Source organism: Leptonychotes weddellii, chromosome 4 (assembly GCF_054177405.1).
Source record: "Leptonychotes weddellii isolate Sample4059 chromosome 4, ASM5417740v2, whole genome shotgun sequence".
Classification (NCBI taxonomy): Eukaryota; Metazoa; Chordata; class Mammalia; order Carnivora; family Phocidae; genus Leptonychotes; species Leptonychotes weddellii.
Genome location: NC_138372.1, coordinates 40355973 through 40362023, shown reverse-complemented (window position 1 = coordinate 40362023; position 6051 = coordinate 40355973). Strand labels below are relative to the sequence as shown.

General features: G+C 37.5%; 1 protein-coding gene across 1 annotated transcript in view; it reads left to right on the top strand.

Annotated features, from left to right (window-relative positions):
• The window catches only part of DHCR24 (24-dehydrocholesterol reductase), a 28462-nt gene that overhangs the window by 4147 nt on the left and 18264 nt on the right, over positions 1-6051 (top strand). The gene's annotated exons all lie outside the window — the stretch shown is intronic.

The following is a 6051-nucleotide window of genomic DNA, read 5'->3' as shown; positions in this document are numbered from 1 at the left end:
CTATTTCTTTTTTTTTTTTCTTTAAGATTTTATTTATTTATTTGAGAAAGAGAATGAGATAGAGAGAGAGCATGAGAGGGGGGAAGGTCAGAGGGAGAAGCAGACTCCCTGCCGAGCAGGGAGCCCGATGCGGGACTCGATCCCGGGACTCCAGGATCATGACCTGAGCCGAAGGCAGTCGCTCAACCAACTGAGCTACCCAGGCGCCCCCATAGCTCTATTTCTAATGGAAGACAGCACAGTACCCTAATGGTAAGGATTATTAGATATAATATATCCGTATGATGGCATTTTGTTGTGAGGCCTTGGCCATGTTGCTTAATGTCCCTGTGTCTTTCCTTTTTTCCTAAGCAGCGTTATTGACATACACTTGGTATGCAATACTACACAGGTGTCCAACAATAGTAAATTTTGGCATATGTATGCAACTGTGAAGCCATTCCCACCATCAGGACAAATGAACATACCCATTGCCCCCGAAGTTTCCTTGTGCCCCTTGCTAATCCCTGTTTAGCCCCCTCCCTGCCTCCCCCGCCCCCCGCCACATTCTTAGGCAAATAATGACCTGCTTTGCATCACTAGTTTGTATTTACAGTTTCATATAAATGGAATCAGGCATTATGTACTCTTTTTTATTTGGTCTGGCAACTTTCACTCAGCATAATTATTTTGAGATTCATCCATGTTGAAGCATGTATCAGAAGTGCATTCTGCGTTACTCATGAGAAGTATTCCGTTGTATGCAGAGATCATGGTTTGTTTATCCATTCACTTATTGATGGACATTTGGGCTATGACAAACCAAGTGGCTAGGAGCATTTATGTACGTTCTTTGTAGGGACATAGGCTTTTCCTTTCCTTTGGGTAAAAACTAGAAGTGGAGTAGCTGGATCATATGATAGGTGTATGGTTAACTTGTTAAGAAGCTGTTAAATTGTTTTCCAAAGTGCCTGTAGTATTTTGCATTCCCACGGCTCCACATCATCACAGACTTGGTACGATTGGGTGTGTTGGGGTAGCTCATTGTGGTTTTAACTTCCATTTTCCTAATGACTAATGATGTTGGGCATATTTGCCATTTGTAGATCTTTTTTGGTCAGTTTGCTAAAATTTTGTATTGGGTTGTTTGTTTTCTTATTAGATATCCTAGAAACAAGTCCTTCATCAGATACGCAGTTTGCAAATATTTTCTCCCAGTTTTTGATTTCTCTTTTGAAAACCAGAAGTTTTTTTTTTTTTAAAGATTTTATTTATTTATTTATTAGAGAGCGAGCGAGAGAGAAACAGCATGAGAGAGGAGAGGGTCAGAGGGAGAAGCAGGCTCCCCGCTGAGCCAGGAGCCCGATGTGGGACTCGATCCCAGGACCCTGGGATCATGACCTGAGCCGAAGGCAGTCGCTTAACCAACTGAGCCACCCAGGCGCCCGAAAACCAGAAGTTTTTAATTTTGGTGGAGTTCAGTATAGTAATTTTTTCTTTCATAGATCGTGTTTGTGATGTTTTCTTTAAGATGTCTTGCCCTAATCCTGTTTTCTTCTAGAAGTATTATGGTTTTCTATTTTACGTTTAGGACCATGATCCATTTTGAGTTAATTTTTGCATATGGTATGAAATATGAGTGAAAAAAATATTTTTTTGCATGTGGATTTTCTATTGTTCTGGCCCCTTTTGTTGAAGAGATAATGTTTTCTCCACTGAATTGCCTCTGCTCATTTGTTGAAAATCAGTTGTCCATATACATAGGTCTCTTTCTGGACTCTTCTGTTGATCTGTTTGCCCATCTGTATGCCAATACCATATTGTCTTGATTACTGTAGATTCATTAAGTCCCTAAGAATGAGTTGGGAAGTATTCCTTTCTTTTCATTTTTTCTGGAGGAGTTTGTATAAAATTGGTATTATTTCTTCATGCAATAATTAGTAGGATTAACCAATGAAACCATCTGGGCCTGGAGTTTTCTTTGTGAGCAAGTTTTTATCTACAAATCAATTTTTTTAATAGCCCTGTGGCTCTTCAGTTGTTTCTCCCTCGGTGAGCTTTGGCAGTTTGTGTATCTACAGGTATTTGTCTATTTTAAGTTGTATAATGAATTGACATTAGGTTATTCATAATATTCCCACTATCTTTTGAACACCTGTAAAGTCTGTAGTGATGTCACATGTTTCATACCTGATGTTGCTCGTTTGTGACTACTGTCTTTTCTTCATGACCAGTCTGGCTAGAGGTTAATCAACTATACTGATCTTCTCAAAGAAGTAGCTTTCAGTTTCAATGATTTTTCTCTATTTTTACTTTGTTTTCTATTTCATTGACTTCTGCTTTGATCTTTGTTAATTCCTTTCTGATTTGCATTTAATTTTACTCTTCTTGGTCTAGTTCTTTAAGTGAAAGCTGGGGTCATTGACTTAGGCCTTTCTTTTTTTCTAATATAGGTGTTTAGTGCTATAAATTTTCCCCTAAACACTGTTTTAAAACCATCCCACAAATTTGGAATCTTTTCATCTTTATTCAGTTCAAAATACTTTCTGGTTTCCCTTTTGATATTGTTTTCACCCATGGGTTATTTAGAAGCATGTTATTCAGTTTCCAAATATTTGGGAATTTTCCAGAGATCTTCCTATTGCCGATTTCTAATTTAATTCAGTTATTGTTAGAAAACTTACTTTATATGATTAGAATGCTTTTCAACTTATTGAGACTTTATGGCCCAGAATATGGGCTGTCTTGGTAAATGTTCCATGTGCAATTTTTAAAAAAATGTTTTGGGGTGGCGAGTACTGTAAATGTCAATTAGGTCAAAGTGGTTGACAGTGTTGTTCAAGTTGTCTACATTCTTACGAATTTTCTCTCTGTTCTATCAATGATTGAAAGAGATATTGACATCTCTGCCTGTGACTGTGGATTTATTTCTCTTGTTGCTCCATCAGGTTTTGCTTCATGTATTTTGAGGCTCTGTTAAGAGGTATATAAATGTTTAGGATTTTTATGTCCTCTTGATGAATCCCTTTACCATTATGAAGTGACTAGTTTTATTCCTAGTTATCTTCTTTGCTCTGAAATCTACTTTATCTGATATTATTAATAAAGCCACTCCAGCTCTCTTTTGACTAATGGTGGCATGGTGTACCTTTATATTTAAAGTGTGTTCCTTGTAGAGAGCGTATAGTTGGGTATTGCTTTCTAATACGATCTGACAATCTCTGCCTTTTAATCAAGATGTTAAAACCATTTACAGGGGCACCTGGGTAGCTCATTCGGTTGAGCATCCAACTCTTGATTTCAGCTCAGGTTGTGATCTCAGGTCATGAGTCCCGGCCCGGTGTCAGGCTCCATGCTCAGCACAGAGTCTGCTTGAGATTCTCTCCCTCTCCTTCTGTACCCCCCTCCTGCTCACACTCTCTCTGGGAAAAAAAAAAAAAAAAAACCATACACATTTACATTTAGTGTTATTATCAATAGGGTTTGGTTTAAATCTGTCACCTTGTTCTATTTTCTTTTAAGTAGGCTCCATACCCAGAGGGATGCCCAACACGCCAGACCCTGAAATCAAGACCTGAGCAGAGATCAAGAGTCGAATGCTTGGGACGCCTGGGCAGCTCACTCGGTCAAGCATCTGCCTTTGGTTCAGGTCATGATCTCAGGGTCCTGGGATCGAGCCCCAGGTTAGGGCTCCCTGCTCAGCAGAGAGTCTACTTCTCTCTCTCTCTCAAGTAAATAAATAAAATCTTAAAAAAAAAAAAGTCAGATGCCTAACCAACTGAGCCACCCAGGCATTCCTGTTCTTTGTTTTCTATGTGCCTCTTTGTTCTTTGTTCCCTTTTTCTTTTTTTTTTCTATCTTCTTTTGGATTACTGAATAATTTCTGAAATCCTATTTTAGCTCTTTGGTTGGCTTATTAGCTGTAACTTTGTCTTGTTCTTTTAGCAGTTGCTTTAGGATTTATAGTTTGCATTTCACTTATCACAGTCTACCTTCACGTGATAGCATCCTATGCATGTATATTTTAAGAATGTTACAGTAACATACTTCCGGTTCTTTCCTCCCCACCTTTGTGCTATTTTTGTCATACTTTTATATGTTGTAAACCCCACAGTGCATTATTATTTAATAGTCTGGTATCTTTTAAAGAAATATAAATAATAAGAAAAAATCTTATGTACTTACCCATGTAGTTACCATTTCTTCATTCTGTTATGTGGATTTGTATTTCCATCTGGTTTCGTTTTCCTTCTGTCTGAAGGAACTCCTTTGACATTTCTTGTATGGTGATTTTGCTGGTGATGAATCTTTTAGCTATTGTATGTCTGAAAGCATTTCTTTTTTTTTTTTTTTTTGCCTTCATTTCTTTTCCAACTTTTATTTTGAGAAACTATATGTAACATAAAATTTATCATCTTAACCTTTTTTTTTAAGTAGGCTCTATGCCCAACATGGGATTTGAACTCACGACCCTGAGATCAAGAATCACATGCTCCACCAACCGAGTCAGCCAGGCACCCTAATCATCTTAACCATTTTTAAGTGTACATTTCTTCAGTGGTATTAAATACATTCACATTGTTGTGTAGCCATCCCCACTATCTATTCCCATAGGTCTTTTCATTTCATAAAACTGAAACTCTACCTATTAAACAATAATTCCCCATTCTCCTCTCACCCCCATCCTGGGCAACCACCATTAGAAATTCTGTCTTTACAATTCTGACTACTCTTAAGTATCTCCTAAGTAGAATCATGCAGTCTTTGTTTTTTTGTGCCTATCTTATTTTGCTTAACATAATATCCTCAAAGTTCATCCATATGATAGCACATTGCAGAATTTCCTTTCTTTTTAAGGCAGAACAATATTTCATTGTATATATGTACCACATTTTGCTTATCCATTCATCTGTTGGCAGACATTGGGTTGTTCCCACATTTTAGCTATTGTGGATAATGCCCCTTGGAACATAGATGTACAAATACCTTTTCGAGCCCTGCTTTCAATTCTTTGAGGTGTATACCCCAAAGTGGAATTGCTAGACCATATGGTAATTCTGTTTAATCTTTTTTGAGGATCTGCCACACTGTTTTCCACAACAGGTGGACCATTTTACACTCCCACCAACAGGACACGAGGGTTTTCATTTCTCCACATCTTCACCTCCACTTGCTATTTTCTGGGTTTTTGTTTGTTCAGCTTTTTGATAATCCATCCTAATGCATTTGAGGTTGCCTTCATTTTTTGAAAGCTGTTTTTACTGGGTATGAAATTCTAGGTTGACAGGTTTTTTTCCCCGAGTACTTTAAAGATACTTCACTGTCTTCCTTCCTGCATTGTTTCCAACAAGAAACCTCTCATCCTTGTCTTTGTTCCTCTGTATGTAACATGTCTTTCTTTTCTCTCTGGCTGCTTCTAAGATTTTATCATTAGTTTTGAGCAAGTTCATTATGATATGCCTTGGTATCATTTTTTCCCTAGTTCTTGTGCTTGGGATTCATTATAATTTTCATCGAATTTGGAAAATGTGGGGTCATTATTTCTTCAAGTACTTTTTCTGCCCCCTGCTCTCTCTCCTTTGAGGACTATCACACGGATACGAGACCTCTTGAAGTTGTTCCACAGCTCAGCTCACTGATATCCTGTAAAAATTGTAAACAATTTTCTTTCTCTGTGTGTCTCATTTAGGAGAGTTTTGATTGCTGTGTGCTTGAGTGCACTGCTCTTTCCTCCTATAAGGTCGATCCCAGCCAGTGTGTCTTTCATCTCAGATGCTGTTTTCATTTCTGGAAGTTTGATTAGGATCTTTTTACTATCTTTTTAATGTCTCTACCTAACTTTTTGAATATTGGGAATATAGTCATATAACTACTGGTTTATAATAATTATTTTAATGTTCTTGTTTGCTAATTTTAACATCTCTGTCCAATCTGGGCCTATTTTACCACAACAGATTGATTTTCCTCCTTGTTATGAGTCAGATCTTCCTGCCTCCTTGCATACCTGATAAACTTTGATTGGATTCTAGACATTGTGATTTTTACCTTGTTGGGTGCTAGATTTTTTTTTTT